Source organism: Cydia strobilella, chromosome 13 (genome assembly GCF_947568885.1).
Source record: "Cydia strobilella chromosome 13, ilCydStro3.1, whole genome shotgun sequence".
Taxonomy (NCBI): domain Eukaryota; kingdom Metazoa; phylum Arthropoda; class Insecta; order Lepidoptera; family Tortricidae; genus Cydia; species Cydia strobilella.
Genome location: NC_086053.1, coordinates 8,644,995 through 8,665,050, shown reverse-complemented (window position 1 = coordinate 8,665,050; position 20,056 = coordinate 8,644,995). Strand labels below are relative to the sequence as shown.

The 20,056-nt window shown below is 39.0% G+C and overlaps 1 protein-coding gene across 2 annotated transcripts in view; it reads right to left on the bottom strand.

Moving 5' to 3' along the window:
* LOC134746626 (uncharacterized) overlaps nucleotides 1-20,056 on the bottom strand; it is a 164,845-nt gene that overhangs the window by 47,649 nt on the left and 97,140 nt on the right. The gene's annotated exons all lie outside the window — the stretch shown is intronic.

Sequence of the window (20,056 nt, the reverse complement as noted above, 5' to 3'; positions counted from 1 at the left end):
GTATCGTACAACATTTTACAGTACATATGGCCCTTTAAACTTTCGACATATGCAAGAAAAGTGCTCTTTACACACTAGTGCGAGAAAGTAGCACCATATGTACTGTAAAGGATACTTTCGCAACGACAATAAGACCTAAATGTTCCTTCGTTTCCCTACCCGGGTACTGCACATTGCGCATTTGGTTAAAATTGAATGTTCACGCAGTTTTTATTTGAACATTATTCAAATTGCAAATATATAACGGAAAATGGTAAATAATGGATAGATAATTCAATACGGCGGGAATATTGGCGGTGTGATCGGCGCCCCCATTGATCCGCAATGATTGGTTTCCCACGGATTGCGCGTGCGCTCCTTACGTGCGCACAGTTATCATGTAAACCGGTGATCCCAACAGTCTTCACAGCTCCCTCATAAGTACTCAACTGAATACTATGCAGCGATCATCGTAACATTTCATTTAGCATTTTAGCAAAAAGTCATCTCATAAACGACATCCATTGATTTAAAAAAAAGCGATAGGTACCCAAAATAAAATTCCACGGCACAAAACGGAACGTCATTTATAACTTTCTACATTGAATATTCAATTGCAACATTTACTATATCCTAGAGCTAAACTAGGCTTGCGGAAAATTCCAACAAACTAAATGTGTTTGAAAAACGTAAGTAGTCGATACCAGAATAGCGCAAAGCCGGAAGGCTAAGTAAAATCACTCACGCACTTATCTGCTTCGTAATCAGCTAATGCGAAGGCAACATCTACATTTTACATGCCTGATTCATCCTCCCGTCAGCCTCTAGAATACTAAGATACAGCCAAGTAACAAATGATTAAGATGCACGACTGATTATGCACATTCTTCGTAAAATAGTCATGTGACTGCATCTATAGCTCTAACACGAATGCATTGTAGTTATACAATTTACATACGCGTATGTTGTCGACATTGTCAAAGAAGCATACTTATTGTAGTAGTGTCGCCCTGACACGAAGCCAACAACTACAATACAAGAGACAAGGAGAGCTACAATATACTACATTAAGTACCTACACACTCATGGAAAATGCAACGTTATATCTGTAATCGTATCTTGGAATAAATTATCATGTTTACGCGCAAATATGTTATAAATATGCAAGTTTATATCTATTCAAAGGTATGATTATTGTAAGCTACATTTTACCATAGTACAACTTTCGTTAACTTGGGAATCGTTTTTAGGGTTCCGTACCCAAAGGGTAAAAACTAAGACTCCGCTGTCCGTCTGTCTGTCTGTCACCAGGCTGTATCTCATGCTCATGAACCGTGATAGCTAGACAGTTGAAATTTTCACAGATGATGTATTTCTGTTATAACAACAAATACTAAAAAGTGCGGAACCCTCGGTGCGCGAGTCCGACTCGCACTTGGCCGGTTTTTTAGATGTAAGATGAGCTCTTAAGTAACACTCCGATATCTTATAAAATCTAACTATAAAAAAAAATGTTATTTATACTATAGTATCTCATTGCTATATATTGAGGAAGTAACATATGTTTCTTGATTTTTAGGGTTCCGTACCTGAAAAGGAAAAAGCGGAACCCTTATAGGATCACTCGTGCGTCTGTCTGTCTGTCCATTTGTCACAGCCTATTTTCTCCGAAACTTCTGGACCAATTAAGTTGAAATTTGGTATACATATGTAAGTTTGTGACCCAAAGACGGACATGTAACGTAAACAAATGAATTTTAAACATGGAGGCCACTTTTGGGGGTAAATGAGAAAATTAAAAAATAAAGTTTTTCAAACTATATCGTGTTACATATTAAAAGAAAGAGCTCATTGTGAGAATCTCAGATACATTTTTTTATAAATTTAGGATAAACAATGAGAAGTTATTCAAGAAAATAGGCCAAAAATTACCATTCCCCCCCCCCCCCCCCCCTTTATCTCCGAGACTACTGGGTCTAAATTAAAAAAAAAATACACAAAATAGATCTTTACCTGTAGATTACAGGAAAACCTATTAAAAATGTGCAGTCAAGCGTGAGTCGGACTTATTTACTTGATGAGTGATCCGACCCCTACGGGTTTTTACTTACGTAACTCACGTTTCACATAAAAATACATTGCTTAAATTGTGTAATGTACGGAACCCTTGGAAAGCGAGTCCGACTCGCACTTGGCCGGTTTTTTTTATAAATACATACATATTTAAAAAATCGGACAACGCTACGAAGACAAACTTCAAAAGGATGTATTTATTATTACTATACTATACCTATACATGAACGTTTTATGCTAAAATACATGTATAATAATATAACACCAATGATAATAAACATTTTATGCCTGTATTTGTACTTTATAGAAATAAAGTGTACCTATGCTATCAGCATCACCCAATGCCCAAGAAGGGAACACCCAAACATTTTTCGGAATTATGTAGTGTACCCGCCCAAGAAGCCTTGCGTCGTCGAGTGTGCCAATGCCAGTGGCAGATATAACAACTAATGTAACTGTACCTCGTACAAAAGTAAACAGACTCAAACCAGCATGATGTTTATTTAATAGTACGCTTGCTTATTTTAATTGAATAGCGTCAGAAGAAGCGGTCAAAGCAATTAGCATAAACTTTTAGGTGCAAAACTTCGCAATCTAAAGATAACAATAAAAGACGTAACCGAACGTAGGCGTGCGCAGCTCAACGATTTAGCCTCCGGTAAACAAATAACGTCCACGCGATATACCAAATCACCAAAATCAATAGAAAGTTAGGTAAGACCTAACTAGCGCTAATATGTTACGTAACGTTTAGGGTAGCAAACAATGTTCGGCTGAAAAGGGCTTATGTAGGTTTTAGTAGGCCCTTTTTTGGCTGGTTGCGGCGACCGTTGGGTGGAGGCCTGTCTCTTGTTTACACAGTCCATTTCCGAGTGTCGCAACGCGCCGCGCTCGCACGTGTGCTGCCCACGCGGTAACTGCCGTGCTAAAATAAAAAGTCCTATCTCCATCCGTGTTTCATAATAACATACGGTTTTTTAGATTTCCGTGATAGTAGGGTTGTCGCTAGCGGCACGTGATTCTAATGACTAGGTGCCTCAGTATTAGTCAAATTGTTGCGAATACACACCGTGATTTTTTTTTATAACCAGCTCCTCAGCTTGAAATAGATACTTGTTACAAATTTTACTAAGTAAACATTTTCTGGAATAGGTCCAGATCATAAAGCTCCCAGATAAGGATCATTTTAATGAATAAATGAACTTTGTAAAGATCCAGGACATAATTTAAGGAAAACGGATCCAATCCACAAAAATCTGTCAAATTGTTTTCTGTCAAAAGGAAAAGTCATTCATTTAAATGATAAACTTTAGAGGACGGATCCTTTACATTAAACTACGTCCAATTTTCATCAATTTTCATTCGTTGTATTTATACGTATGGTAAATCTGCACTAGAATTAATTTATAATTCTCACAAATATCTACCTTAAAGTCATTTTAAATAAGCAGTAACAGCGGATGTGCAATTTTGTTCCATGCCACAGTGTGGCACACAGCCCTATTGTTTTGTTGAAAACGGAAAAACACCGGGACACTCATAATAGCCATAATACATCCGACCGAGAGGCCATTTACGTAACATGGAAATTGCTTGACATTTGCATAGAACCTTCTGCAAATGATGCAAGGTTGGCTGTTTGACAAAACACAAAACCCACGTTCGCGGAGACAAAACCGCTGGAAAAAGTACTGCGGCTCACGTACGGCGTCATGCGACGATTTACCGAGTATAGGTAAATTGAAGTATTGAACTAAACCAGTACACATTCTTTCTTCGAAAAAGCACAGTGATTACGGATCTTGAGCTCACGGTTCACTGATTCTCTCAAAAACTAGAAAGAACAGGGCATGTAACCGAAGTGCAATGAGAACACACGTACGGGGGAGTTTTTGCATCGTTCATGAGGTCTCAGCAGTTACTTCCGTAGTAAAACATGACAAACCCCGTTATGCGGAGAATGGCATACTTCATCAGTGAATTACCTTTCAATTGAATATGAAGTATGACTCACCGCGTCACCGCTACCGCTTGACAGATTTAAATTAATAATATGTTGTATCTAATCTCAACTGCAGTTTTAGCTACTCGTAGCACCATTTCTAGTGTCAACTTCGCAAACATAGGGCTTTCCGTATTGCCTCACAAAATTCTATACGATAAAAATAAATATTAATCTATTTCAAAAACGAGGCCTAATATAACACAAATGATAATTATATATATATTATATATATATTGGATCCTAAATAGTAGGTCAAGATTATTTTAATAAAATCCCTAGGGCAGTTTAAGAACCAACTGTTATTATAATGTCAATACAATTTTTACTGAACTGGAGTTGCGCAAAGAGGAAATAAATGCCTTACCCAAGAGGAAAGTATACCGATAAAGTTCTCAGAAGTTAAACAATAATAAACAAAATCGTTTAACTAAGTTAATATCACGGGAAAACAGTTAGTATGAGTCACGGGGAAAGACATAATAGTTCAAAAAAATTAATAAAATCAGGAGAAATAATTCGTGTAGTTTGAACTACGAAAAATCTGTTTGTTAACTTAAACAGCCTGTAGCTCCTAAAGTATTGATCGTAGACCGTAGACTCAACATAAATATGACCTAAATTGTAGAAAATTTTATGTACAAACTTTTGTCCGAAGTAATTTTAATGCTATTCGAGATATGAGCAAAAATCTGAAAAAGGTACCTTCAACCCACCCCCTACACCCTCAGCACACCCCCCACCCCCGAGGACTTTTAGTATGTTCATCTGGACACCACGAGGTAAAATTGTACCAATTTACAAAACTACACGAATTATTTCCCCTGATTGCCCATATTCGGCTTAATTTGACGTGGCTATTAATCAAGTCGCGTACGTGCTTCCGTTGAGATGGCGATGTGATCATACAACTTTAAGGCTAGTATAGCTATGCCAGGAACGTACCGTTTACTATGATGTTATGATCGTAATCTTTATTGATAATTACGCGAATCATGCCGTTGAGTTTGTACAAATCACCCAATCAAGGCTTCTATACCGAGAACTCTAAACCGATTATTTTGATGATTGCAGGCCTATTACAAATCGGTAATTGTATTACTGAATTGCGCTAACAATTCTAAATGACTTAATTATACATAACGTCACTAACGAGAGACATAAATATGTCTATTAGAACATTACGTCACTAACTGTTAAAGTGGAGTTCAATAGAAATGGCAAATAATGTAAACAAACATGACACATTTGGTTAGCATTTGACATATAAACCTACCATTTTCACAATAGTTTTTTTATTGAAATATTATTGATTGACATATATTTTAACTAATAATTGATATTATGAAGTATTGAAGGTAAATTAGTTATTTACATTAATGTAAATTTTTATTGAACTCAACTTTACGAAGTTTGAACAAACTTAGATTTTTGAATATTATTTCATATACAGTCGCCATTACATATATCGGAGCGGCCAAGGTGCTCAAAACTATCTGAACAGGCACTTTAACGCCTTGACAATAGAGGCCTGTTCAGATATTTGTGAGCACCTTGGCCGCTCCGATACATCTGATGGCGAATGTACCTACACGAGTCCTGAAACATTTTGTGCGATATACCTATGGAGATAATAATATGTAAAACATTTTAAATTTTATTAAATGAAAGATCTAGTCAAATATGTAGGTATATGAATACAAGATGACAAAATTAACTAATAATCATTACACACAAAACAAATTGATATTTTTTTTATTCAAAAGGCACCTTTATTAATGAAGGCATTTCAGATGCTTTATATTACCTACATGAAAAATAAACTGTTCAATAACAATTAACAATACAGTCAGCTGCAGATAAACCTGAAGCATTTCATACTTTAGCACCTATGTTGTTTATGCGACGGCAAAATTGAAAGCAGCGTTTAATAATCGTTTGACCATTGAACTCTGTACAAAAGAGGGTATTCTGTACATTCAGTGTCGTAACTCTGATTAAAGTAGTCTTTGGTATTTGCGACGGTATCGGCGACGGTAAGAGGGAGCCTTAGCCGTAATGACACACGATTGGCCGCACCTGTTGTGAGGCGGGTCGCGGACTCGCGGACAGTGTTGCACCTCCACTCCGATCAATGAAGATTGATGCCCACCACTTAGAAGACAATTTCGAAACCTATCGTCAAAAATTGAACTAAACATTTTAGTTCTACTTCCTATATTATTGCCTAATAAATGTTCAATAACCTCTTAAACACTCAAACAGACACATCGGCACTAGTTTTTCATTCTGTATAATTTAAAAATAATAACTACAGTAAGGTCATAGATAAATAGGTAAGCTTCGAGTGCTCACTACGTAAATGAGTTTTCTTACTTAAAAATAATAAGTTGTATGAGCGGTACGGTAAAACTTATTGTTAATAAGTTTCACTTAAGCTTGAATCTTATTTCAAACATCTTTTCGCAAAGCTCGTTTAAAACTTGGAATATAGTAAAGATGTATAATTTTGCCGAAAAAAAGGGATGGGCCCTTTGAAGGTTATTTCCACCGTAGGTATTTATTTACATATTACCAATTGGTCAAACGGTTGCGGTTCCACAATACATACCTAGCCTGGAAAATGTTGAGGCCCTTGAGGCCACCTCACATGATTGGAGTACAGCACGGCCGCGTCGACATCGGACATCCATTGTTGCGTCACCGATTCACTTACAAGTTATCTCACCATTCCCAGCACATCCATTATTTCAACGTCCATTATTATTTAATTGTATTTGATTATTGTTATTAATTTACCATATCGGACGTTCGATAAAGTTCTTAGGAAGTCAATGGTTCTGACGCAACAAGGCCGCATTTACAATTACGATAAAGTACCAATTACACATATCGTATTGTAAATTAGGAGTGATACGATTAAGTAAATATTGCAAGTCGCAGCTCGATGATCTGGGAACCTTTTACTTTCCGACAAATTTATGTAACATAAAGTTGACTGTACCTACTATTTAAAATTACATGTCACTTCTACAACTGAGACTCCAGCGTCACCTCGTAGACTATTATTTATAGAGTGGGACCAAGATAACTGTAAATTAAGATAACTGTAACTGTCATTTGCAATGACAAAGTGTGGCAATGAATCTTATCATTGTGTCATTGTATCATTGTGTCATTATATCATTGGCAATGATATTGTTAATGTCAAATTTATACGAAAACATAACGTTTATAATGTCACTCTTTTCTTTTGTTTGTTCTATTCAAATCGGTGCAAATGCAAAGTTAGCTTGGACGGCCTTGAGCGATTGAGTTTGAGCAGAGCTGAAGGGCGCGCCTTATAATAACACTTTAATATTATATTATGTCACTACCTGTGAGTTCCTATAATTGGCTTCCTGTATCTACTATATTCTTTATTTAATGTCACAGCTGTTAGATCTCTAAATAAAATTAATAAATAATAATATAATAATGGTTACCGAGTGGGACCCACGGAACACCATAGATGGTGCTGGCCGGGGTGCAGGCAGGCCGAAAAGGAGATGGCGGGACGACTTAGACGCATTTTATCCGGATTGGCGGGACACTACAAACGACATGGTCGAGTGGAGGAAACGAGGGGAGGCCTTTGCCCAGCAGTGGGACACTAAATTAGGCTAGTAAAAAAAAAAGAAAAATATATAATAATATTTCAGCCTATATTTGTCCCACTGCTGGGCATAGGCCTCCTCTCATGCACGAGAGGGATTGGGCAATAGTCCCCACGCTAGGCCAATGCGGGTTGGGGACTTCACATACACCTTTGAATTTCTTCGGATGTATGCAGGTTTCCGCACGATGTTTTCCTTCACCGAAAAGCTAGTGGTAAAAATCAAGTGATATTCCGTACATAAGTTCTGAAAAACTCATTGGATAGGATAAATAAAGAATAATGCTGTTGCTAAGCCTAAAAACTATTAAAAAAATTGGCCAAGCCCACAGTCACAACTGCGGTCATTAGTGTTCCGTACTATCGTACGCATGAAACGGAATGCCTTATTAGTTATAAAGCTTTGCTGAAATCATTGCTGAAAGGTATTTCGAACAGACGATAGTGGACGACCGCTTCGAAATCGAATAAATCTAACGGAGGGGCATAGCTGCGGTTAACATACATTTTCATCACACTAAACTTGCTCAGTAAATGTGGAATTGCACGCGTGCTTAGCGGGAACTATAGAAAAAGCGCTTTCTCTAGGGTTTTTTTTTTAATTTAAGAATTTATGAAGTACCATAATTAAGTTTTTTTTTCTTTATACTTCATTTTTGTATCGCAAGTTCGAATGAAAAACATTGTGGGTAACTCGGGGCGTAATAATATTGCAAATTCGAGTCTATAAATCGCTCCGGCAAGCCGAGCCGTCGCGATTTAACTATACACAATGTACTAGTAAGTGCGTAAAAATATTTTCTATAATGTTAAGTATTTTAATGTGTGTATTTAAAATGCCAGACGTCATCATACAGTTTATAACCTTAAAACACAAAATCTCCTAAAATTGTATTTAGAAATCCTGTTAAAAACCAAACTGTTTGAAAAATACATACTTTAATCATAGCCCTACAAGGCTACCTAAGTCTATGCACATAAATGCCACAAACAAATTTACTAAATGACATAAATATGTGAAAAATCCTATTTCAAATCTATACTAATAGGGTTATATTTAAAGGTATACATATAGGACAACCATTGTAAAGAGACTTACTAAGTATTGATTTCCTAAGTAAAGTAAGATCAGGATCTGCAGTCCAAAAACTGTTAAAGATAAGGTTATCCTGATAATTTTCCCGTCGTCTCCATGCTCCTTTTAGTTGGTTAGTATCTGGTCAGCTGCCTGTTAGCTATAGTTTTTGCGAAAATCGCCAGGACAAAGGAGATCTGTTTTATATAAAAACTTGCAACTTAAAATGCATTTTTTATCGCAACTACTGCACGTAAAATGGACTCAAAATCAGTCCATGGGCTCAATTTTTTTCAAGCTTTCTAACGATCCCGACATGATTCTTACAAATAAAAAATAAATTCAGCTTACCCCTCTCAACCCCCCAAATTTCCCCCTAAAATAAGAAATAAACGGTTTTGACTTATTTACAATATTATTGGTGAATTGGTGATAATTGCTACAACTGTTCCAAATTTTAGGTATCTTATCTACGTCAAACGGTCTCTGAGAAAAACGGATTTGTAAGACCGAAGTGATCCCATAAGTGTTCCATGAACAAAATTATGTACGGAACACTAAAAAGTGACAAATGCCCGTATCACATTACTCTAACGTACTTACTACACGTAGTCGTTTTTTAAATGCTTGCGACAAAGTAAAGACACTTCAACAAACTACACGCTTCAAGTGCCCACCTGAAGATGCGTCAAGAACCTCAATGAAACTGACCAAACATTGTTGATTCTTATTACAATGTGATAAGGAAGTCTAATGGGCACTGCGTGTCTTCGTTTGTACAACTCCTAGTTACCGTTACGTTGACAATTTAAGTTCGCAGCCTTGTAGATCAAGATATTTAAGGCTCGTATATAGTTTCATTATCAGCGTCCATGGCAAAGACAAGCAAATAATGAAGATTGTTCATCTTCATTGTTGTTGCTCTTCGTTTCATTACATGTTGCATACTTCCAAAATAGTGTTAATCGAAGACAAAGTGTACTTTACTTACTTGAGTGGCATAACAAAAATTCGGATCTCTACTTGTTTCTCCTAACCTAATCAAACCTTCTAGGGGCGTCGTTATACGTATTTCATGTAATCTGAAACTTGGAAACAATGGACATATAGGCCATGAAATTAATGCCCAAAAAAAGGTATAGAGGGAAATGCAAGGAACACAATTTTAAACTTCGTAGCTTTGTTTGGACTAGTTAGGAGATGAACATATCAAAAGTCCCCGGCCATAACCCTGGTAATGGGGGGGAGAGGGGGTTTGAAGGTTCCATTTTTCGGTTTTTTGATTATATCTTGGAAACTATGCGTCTGAGCGACTTGGCCACTTATACAAAATGAAAAGAGATTTAATTTGTTACAAGTTTTATTCAGTCAAGTTTTTCGATATCTTGTATAGTTTTTGAGATAGATAATCAAGATAAAAATGAGAGCCCTAAATAAACCTTCAAGAGCGGATATCTCAAAAACTATACAAGATATCGAAAAACTTGACTGAATAAAACTTGTAACAAATTAAATCTCTTTTCATTTTGTATAAGTGGCCAAGTCGCTCAGACGTATAGTTTCCGAGATATAATCGAAAAACCGAAAAATGGAACCTTCAAACCCCCCTCTCCCAGCACCCGGGTTACGGCCGGGGACTTAGAATAGAATAGAATAGAAATCATTTATTCAGACAACACATCAATACAACACATATATAGCAAATACAAGACAAAGATAAACGAAACAGTAGAAATAGAGATGTGAAGCTGAAATGGTCTCCACTCAGCAATGCAGCTGGCACGACTAGCGTGGTCAACGGCGCTGGTTTTCTGTGGAGCCAGCGGAGTGTGCGGGACAGCATAGTTCGGGACGGGACACGTTGTGGACGACGTGATATAATAACATAGAGTACTACTAACATAAATATATACATCGAATTTATATATATATATACAAATATACATAACTTAACTTGTGAATAACTAAAGAACAGAACAGAATAGGTAATAATGACGATGACGGGATCCGGATTTTTTAAATATTTAGCTTCAGGCAGCAAAACTTTGTTGGTCCATTAGGTACGCTTTGAGTCTTGATTTAAAGGAACCTATAGTACTGCTCTGTCGGATTGGTGGCGGAAGATTATTCCAGCACTTCGTGGCAGCGTAGCGAAAGCTGCCACGGAATGCAGCGGTTCTGTGCCTTGGGCATAGTAGTCTGGGACCACGTCTGATGTGTTGATAGATGGTCAATTTCTCAAATAAGTACACCGGCCTTTTACTGTTACAGATACCAAAGAGGAGCATAGCAAAATGTAGAATGCGTCGATTATTCATGTTTAAGAGTTTATTAGTACTCAGGTATGGACTTATGTGCGACCGAGGTGGTATCGGGAAGCAAAAGCGTGCGCAGGCATTTTGCAGTCGTTGAATAACTCTTTTGGTGCGAGCCAGTAAACAGTTCCCGTATACCGTATCCGCATAATTAAGTTTGGATAGGATAAGAGTGTCACATAATTTCACGCGCATGTCCTTTCGCACTTTTGATATGTTCATCTCCTAACTAGTCCAAACAAAGCTACGAAGTAAAAAATGGTGTTCCTTGCATTTCCCTCTATACCTTCTTATTGCTTGGCCTAATATCCTATTCCTATACCAACGCAACACCTATTTACCAAATTTTAACTAAATCGGTTCAGCGGTTTAAGCATGAAGAGGAGTTAAAAAAAGTTATTTGTTTAAAGTTTATATGTTTTTACTTCGGAAAGGTGTATTGTTGATACCATAAATGAATTCAGCACCCCCGATTTATACGAAAACGTTACCAAACCCGGCCTAGCAGCTTTACTGATGTAGATAATCAAGATAAAAATGAGAGCCCCGAACAAACCTTTAAGAGCGGATATCTCAAAAACTATACAAGATATCGAAAACTTGACTGAATAAAACTTGTAACAAATTAAATCTCTTTTCATTTTGTATAAGTGGCCAAGCCGCTCAGACGCATAGTTTCCGAGATATAATCGAAAAACCGAAAAATGGAACCTTCAAACCCCCCTCTCCCCCCCAGCACCAGGGTTACGGCCGGGGACTTTTGATATGTTCATCTCCTAACTAGTCCAAACAAAGCTACGAAGTTAAAAATTGTGTTCCTTGCATTTCCCTCTATACCTTCTTATTGCTTGGCCTAATATCCTATTCCTATACCAACGCAACTTTGTGTCTTTATTAAAAGTGTTTAACATTGATCAGTCTCCGATTATCAGCATGCATCACAATGAGGTGCGTGTGCCGCGCTGCGTACGCGCCGAGATGGATTGCGGGTGGAGTGTAATAACCTCGGTATGCACATCGCGCGTGCGAGGGGCGAGGGGAGGCGGGGAGGGAGTAATGGTGGGGTGTCCAGAGTGCGAATTCCTCAGCCAAGGAGGACGGGTGTCGCGCTAACCTGCCACAGATACGTCTCAACGTACTGAAAAGGTCCACTATTATACTATTAAAGCTCTATTCGGCGAAACTGGGTTAATAGCCTTAAATTAATTGTTACAACGTTGAGTACAAATCTTGGCAAACAATTTTAATATGTTTTACAATAAGGCATAACTTAATAAAATATAAAGATAACATTAAAATTTTGTTATAAATAATCGTATTTGAATAATATTCGTATTTTTACCACAATATCATAAAATACGTTCGACTGTTTAGTTTTAAGAAACTAAAAATGTATGCTAATGATTGATAAAAATATCCTAACCTACCAATCAAACAGGTTTAGAAGCGAACACAATAACAAGACAAAAATTCAAAAAGAAAAGTTTCTAGAATTTAGTAGGTATTGTAGATAGAAGCCATAAAATACAAAATTGCTCCCTCTTCTACGAAGAACTCACATAGGTATTTGCAACAAAAAGCTAATCACGCTCAAAAAACCCAAACAAAATTTAACGATGATGCCATTCTGAGGCGTTCCGCGAATCCTCTACTTGTTATCTAAAGGACTCGGACGAATAAGAACGACTTAATGCATTTAACTGCTGCCTGGCTACCATCAAAGACTGACATTAATCAGATGTAAAAAAAGATTAATACCATAAATGCATATTCAAATTTAAATACTGCAATCTGCAATCACCTCTGTTATTATGAATTATGACATGGGCAGATGAACACAAAGCCTTTAAACAACAATATCAAAGACGCTACATTTTTACAATATACCTCCTCCTCACAATACATTACTGAAACAAAACAAATTTGGTAATGGTGGACATTCTTGAGTCCGTAACAATTCAAAAATATTTAGGACGGTGTAACAAATTATAAATAATAGATTGGAACGCGAAACCAGTTGACGTCGGTTGGAGGAGATAACATCGCTGGAACAGAAAAAGTCGTGATCGCAAAAAAAAAAACGGCTAATACCGACATTTGACGCATTTGTAATTAAGAGGAATGCAATTACTATAAAATTAAGTTAAGTACATATGTAACTAAAGACTGATGACCCCACAGTCAAACTCTTTATTGACTTTTGCGGGGTTATGATTATTAATAATAATAATAATAAGCCCGCAGGGCAGCTTGTGGCGAGCTGTTGGGGAGTGACGACCCCACGGACCCGAGTGCTCCATAGAGTCGGCCAGGGTCTCCGTCTCCGGCGTGTCTTCGTCGGCCGGAGTGGACCCCTGGGGGACCCGCAGGACTCTCAGCTCTGGCTTGCCTTCATTGGCCGTCCAGAGGGGAGTCGTAAGAGCTATATGCTCCAGGGGTGGAAGTGAAAGATGCATAAGACGCGAGTTGGCACAGTGGCTGCTAACAGCCACTGGGTAGAAAGCGGCGCACACCTCTCGACACCCCTGAGCCGCTCACACCGGTGTTGCTCCTGGTCGTCTTCACGACGGCAGTTTCAGGGGCCCATCTAGTCAGCGGCAAGTCACCACCTGCCTCGATAACGTGTTTTAACATTGTTATGGCAGGTGTCCGGAGTTCTTTACAATAGCCCAGTCTCATTGTCCACCCAAACATCAATCCACAGACCGGTATACTGTTCACTTTTTCTGCAATAGTCCCAATGCCTGCTGCGACCGGTTCATCGGTGTCTATTGTTGCGCCTGTGAACGGGTTCCAGCAGGCGTTCTACATGACATTAAAGCTCTCCAAGGGGCCTCTACGTGTTGGATCCACATCCCCACGCAAGCCTATCAAAAGACCGGGATTTATAGGCCCGTGATATCGAAGGAGATACAAATAAAAATAATAATATTAGTATTTACCTGTGCCAGTTCTCGAGAATGGTCGTGCCACGCTCTATCATCACTGACAGGACTATTGTAGCCAATAAGCCTGACATTGTGATAATAGATCGATCGCAGCGCCGGGCCGTGCTCGTCGATATCACCATCCCCATGTGGGATGTGGGATGTTGATTCGACGATCATTGTCCCGATAGTCGTTTCAGCGAACGGTCTCATAGCGAAGTCTCGACCAACACCTTGAGAGACTCTCGCTAGGTGGTTGGATCAAGGCTCAGATGCAGAAGGCGGTGATCTTGGACACGGCGCGGATAGTCCGCCGGTTCCTCTCTCTGCGGCCCTGACCACCGGCAGCTTGGGCCCTACCCCGCTGCCGGCGGCACCCTAGGTTAGGTTTTTTATAATGTGTTTATATATTTTTTGTAATGTTTTGTAAGTGTTTTTGTATTTTACTTTTATATACATGTTATAAAACCCTAACCTAAGACTCAAAATAAATAAAGGAAATAATAATAATAATAATAAGCCCCCAGGGCAGCTTGTGGCGAGCTGAATGGGAAGTGACGTCCCTTGGGTCCCATACCCCCGATAGTCGGTCAGGCCCCTCCCTCCGGCTTGCCTTCATTGGCCGGCTGGAGTGAACACTGAGCAGGGGCCGCAGGACTCTCACCTCTGGCTTGCCTTTACCGGCCGTCCAGAGTGGGGTGTCAGAGCTATATGCTCGCAGGGTGGAAGTGAAATATGCATAAGACGCGAGTTGGCACAGTGGCTGTGAGTGTTTACAGCCACTGGGTAGAAAGCGGTGCACACCTCTCCACACCCTGAGCCACTCACGCGATGTTGTCCCCTTGTCGCTCCGTGCGAGCGGCCGTTTTCGGGGACCCATATTGTGAGTTGGCGAGTCACCACCTGTCCATTTTTTTCGTGTTTTTAAACATAGATTGGGGCAGGTGCCATAGTATTTCCATAGACCCGGTAACCAGTACACTAACATCTCAACACAATAGCCTAATTTATTTTGTTTCTTATCATTGCAATAGTCCTGCACTAACCGGGGCTTGTCCTTGGGTGCACTACTATAGTGCATACAGGGATAATCGTCGGTTGGTGTCACATCACCTTTTAGAGTAAATTGTCTTTTTACAAGGGGCCTCTGCGTGTTGGCTTCGGCCCCACGCACGCCTTCCAAATGTCTGGGACCCCATGGTCCCGAGATTATGTAAAGGACGAACATAATAATAATAGTTCTTTATTTACAGGTAAACACCCAATTGAAATACACGTACAGTGTAAAAATAAGTACAGTGTAAAAATACAAAAATAAAATACAATTAAAAATAAAAATACCTAAAATTAATAAAAATTTGGTAATCCAAGTTAGGATCGTCACTTCCTGTTCCTCTCACGGTGCACGGAAACCCAATATTTATATACAGGATTGTCCAGATACCCGGACAGCTCACGGAGAATACTGTTGTCAGACGTTCTTAGGCGACTCCAGAAGGTAGCGACGCGGGAGCGAATGATGGCAAAAAAGTCAGGGACTTCGGCCTCAGCAAACATGGTCGACGCGCTGCAGTGTCTTGGCAGTTTCATTAGAATGCGGTATGCGTCATTATACTGAACTCTAATTTTATTCATCGCGCGTCTTGTGAATCTGCTCCAGAGCTGACATGTATAGAAGCATAAACAATATGCCCTAAACAATGTTACCTTCACTTCATCATTACAACGCGCGAATCTACGCGCAAGCATGTTACACCGCACGGCCAAAGCCCTGCGCTCCCGCTCAATGTCTTCATCATCAAGCATACCCTCCGTGAGCATATGTCCGAGGTACTTGAACCCTGTCACTCTTTCCACTTGTGCTCCATCCAAATACACAGGCGGGACATTCGTCGGACCTCTCCCTGACTTGGAAACCATCATTTTTGTCTTTAGTACATTGTACTTCAGACCATGGGCTTGAGCATATTGCTCACACACCGTCAGAAGTCTTCTTAGGCCCCTGTATATTATTGTAAGAATACTCTGTATTTTATTAAATAAATAAAATAAAATGGGGACGGACGCTTCTCCATAGAAACGCAATCCCCATTTTCCTCTGGATATTGATATTATGGAACATTTTTTTATATAATTTGATGTATATTTACCATAGCATTCGATTTTTTGATTACTTATTGTAAAAATTAGGAGCGAAAAACAGATTTCATACAAAATTTTTAATGCTCCTAACTTTTATAATAATTCAAAATTCGAAAAAAATCAAACGTAGCGGCATATGTAGCTGTGGTTGATGTTGATACACAACTAATGGGGTTGGCAACTGACAAAGGTTTGCAGAGATGGCGCCATCATAGCTTGCCCCTTTTTCTATGAAATTTGGCTTAAAGGCGTAAATCCAGGGCGTTAAAAAAAACTAAAACTTGACACAGTTCTAGGGATTGACAGGGCAAGCTATGTTGGCGCCATCTGCTAATTATTTCGACCGGCCAACCCCATTGTGTCAAAATATTTTAAATAATCTAAATATGCAGACAGGAACATGAGGACTACGTTTGTATGAAAAGGAGATTTCGTGTGGGTCCTCTACTTTCGTCTTAATCGTACGACAAAAGATTGACGTGGATTTTTCTAGATGCTTTAACTTTAACTGAATAGAATTAATTTAGAAATAAAAATGCTTGTATTGTATCGAAGCGGGGCTGAGATTATTTATACCATTAGCGTCTGAGACAGAATGCACATAAAAGTAAAGCGACACTTTATTATAAGTCGTTGGATTATTCCTATCGTAATATATATGAATGACATGTAAGGGGGCGTCCATTAATCACGTCATACGTTATTGACCCCCCCCATGGTGATATTTGGTTATATTTTCAGGACCCCCCCCCCCATCCAATATGAAGTGTAATTTTTTATTTTTCTATTTTTATCCAGAGGTGGGCTCATTTTAGGGGGTACCTACTGGGGCCCTACCCCACTAAACCCACATCGGTGTTTCCCACAATGTGCCGTTTGGAGAGGCGCCCTGGGATCGCGAACTTAAAAGTTAAATTATTGTGTTAGCAGCCAATGTGGGAGCAGCATAAAGTAAAGCTATTCAGCGATGAGGCCGCCTGTTGACATCTTTTTTAAATTATTATATTATCTTTATTGTTTTGGGGGCGCCTTAGCCTTCAGTAACAAGTGCATATACTTGGAAAATTTCGACCTATGCCGCTGTGGCCCAGTGGCCAAATGGCACAAGCACCTGCCGCGATAGCAGAGGACGCTGGTTCGATTCCAGCCTGGGGCACTGGAGGCCTTGGTCACTTTTTCTTAGTATATGACATTTATTTCAGTTTATTGTTTAATTTATAGAAGTGTACAATAAATTATTTGGTAATAGACTCAAATGAATTCATGGACACGAGTCATTTAAGTTAGTGAGAAATGTTGTTGAATACAATAAACCCGTATACATGATCAAGCAACGACTGCATATTGATCAAAATATAAACAAAGCAATCAAAAGCATCTAGCGTAGCGTGTATACTATAACTACCACTTGATCCAGGTACATCTAATTTAATAAGAGCTTTTTAACGGCGCAGATGTTCCCATTCTGAGCGACAGACAAAAGGCGTTAACTTTATAGAGATGCGTTCACAAAGCGGTGAACAGGCCGTGTATTATATAAATTTTATTGCTTACTAAGCGTAGGCAAACCATAGATATGCGTGATCCAGTGTATCTGTTATTTCGAGATCAGTAACGGCCATGCGTAACTGGAGAGCGCACTTGTACAGGTTTGCCTGAGGGTGGAACAAGCTTTTGGAATAACATCCCAGATGCGCGCACCGACATGGCATTTGTCTGTAAATCACATAAGCAAACAACACGCATACACCCGCAAGTGTGTGTGTACCTGCTACCAACGCGGGCGCAGGGCGGACCTGCCCCTACCTGCCAATCGCGCATTCTCTATCCGCACAGCATCCGAGCCTTCCATGTGTCGTAACGGTTCCTGCACGCTTGCGCTCCCTCTGAACTTTACTGACAGTCTTGTCCTCGCCAACAAATCTAGAACGATCTTTCACAGCTAACATTGATTGACAACGTAATTATGAATGTGAAACCTTCAACGGGTTTTAAATTAATATGTATTTTATCGTTGATAGAGCAACGTATCTAACTTGGTAATGTCTGACAACAGTCACAACATAACACACACTGTTGTGTCTAAACTATCTATGTACTTATTATTATTAAACAATGAATGCTACAGACCGTCGAATTCCCATAGTAATTCATTCAACATGACATACTAATAATGAGAACAAAAACAAAAGCTCTATATTGAGAGGTCTACCCTCCATATTTTTATAGAAATTTAGAAGATTCTAAACACACCCACCCACGTAAAAAAGACGTGGAATCGAGGTAAGTGAGAATAAATCAAAAGTCACAGATATTGTCCTCAATTTTACTCTAAAGCCTTGGCAGCTGACCTCGAAACTCAATAAGGAAATGAAGATCGGTCTATTCGAATTAAAATTGCTAAACGTAGGTACGAGTATATCCGTTTCCAATTCAGTTTTACTTTTCTATTCTGTGAAACATACAAACAGCAAAACTTAACTGTCTATCGGTGGACCTTATGCCTTTTGTAATAAGGTTTACGAACTGTCAGTTAACAGTATGGGCGATGGTACTACGCTACGAGGAAGGATTGCGCCTAACATGTATCAAATGTATCAATTTAAAAAAATAGAAGATTAGAATAGTTTATTGGAGCAGGCAAGTGCGAGCTTCACGTATTATACAAGACCTGCTCTATTACGGAGGTTGTAGACGTAAGTGTGCTGAGTCGGATAAAATTTGAAATTGCCCAAGGAGATGTAGATGGACCTATCTTGATTGGCATCGTAGATTTCATGAGGTATGAAACTTCATGCAGCTGGGTCACATGATATGATAAATAATTAGGTTTTAAATGCTTATAGGCAATGTTTGGTAACTTAAATATTATGGTATGCTAAACGCTGACAATTAAACAAGTAAAGTGTCGTAGTTTATTTAGAGGCCTATCTTCAGTTTGATACTTATCTCATAATCCATAAAGCGGAGACCATGCACCTTAACTCATATTGCATCACGGTGCATGTCAGTGTTCCGTCGAGTCACGCGGTTAAATGTCGATTCCCTTGTATTGTTGAGTATTGTCTTATCCTTATCCAAAGCAGACCTGTCATAGTTCATAGGAGTAACGAACGCCTGAAACATTTCGCAACTCGACGGGATATCGGAATGGACGTTTAACTTATTTTTCGTACTAATTTTATTAGGCATTTAGTAGAGTTGTAATGGTGAGGTGTTATTGATTGTGCAAGAGGCGGGGACGGGTCGGGGGGCGGAGGGCCGACAGGTGCGCGAGGCCGGCCGACGCGAGCGCATGGCGCAGTGAAGGCCACTCGCTCTACTCTACGTGCGCCTAGAAACCACTATCGTTTAACCCCATCAAGATTATGTCGGTTTAGCTAAGCATGACCTCCTTTTATGTTCGTCAAAGATGAACTTTAACAAATACTATGTTTCTAACTTCATTGAAATAAAGTAGATGCAACGCGAAGACTTAAGGTTTTCTGTATACATTTAAATATGTACGGTTAGGAAAGGTCAGTGCATTTAGCTACATCATTTTTCTCTGGTGAATTTATGTCTAAATCAATAAACTTTTATAGCTGAATAGTAGAAAGCAACCCAACTATCGGAAAGTCCGATTAAGCACTTGAAGTAAACACGCGATTTCTCATTTTCTTCCGACGCAGATGTGTTATAATGTCACAGCTTCTTACATTATAAGAACAGATTAATAAATCAATGGAGCCGTAAAATGTTAATGTGTCTCTTGTGCAAGCTTGTCGCCCCAGAAATTTCATTACGTTTATTGTAAATGTTTAGGTAGATAGGTACTGCTCTACTGTTGTAGATTCGATTCGCGCGAAAAAATAATAATGTAGAAAGCAGGTTTGGATTTGAGCAAAC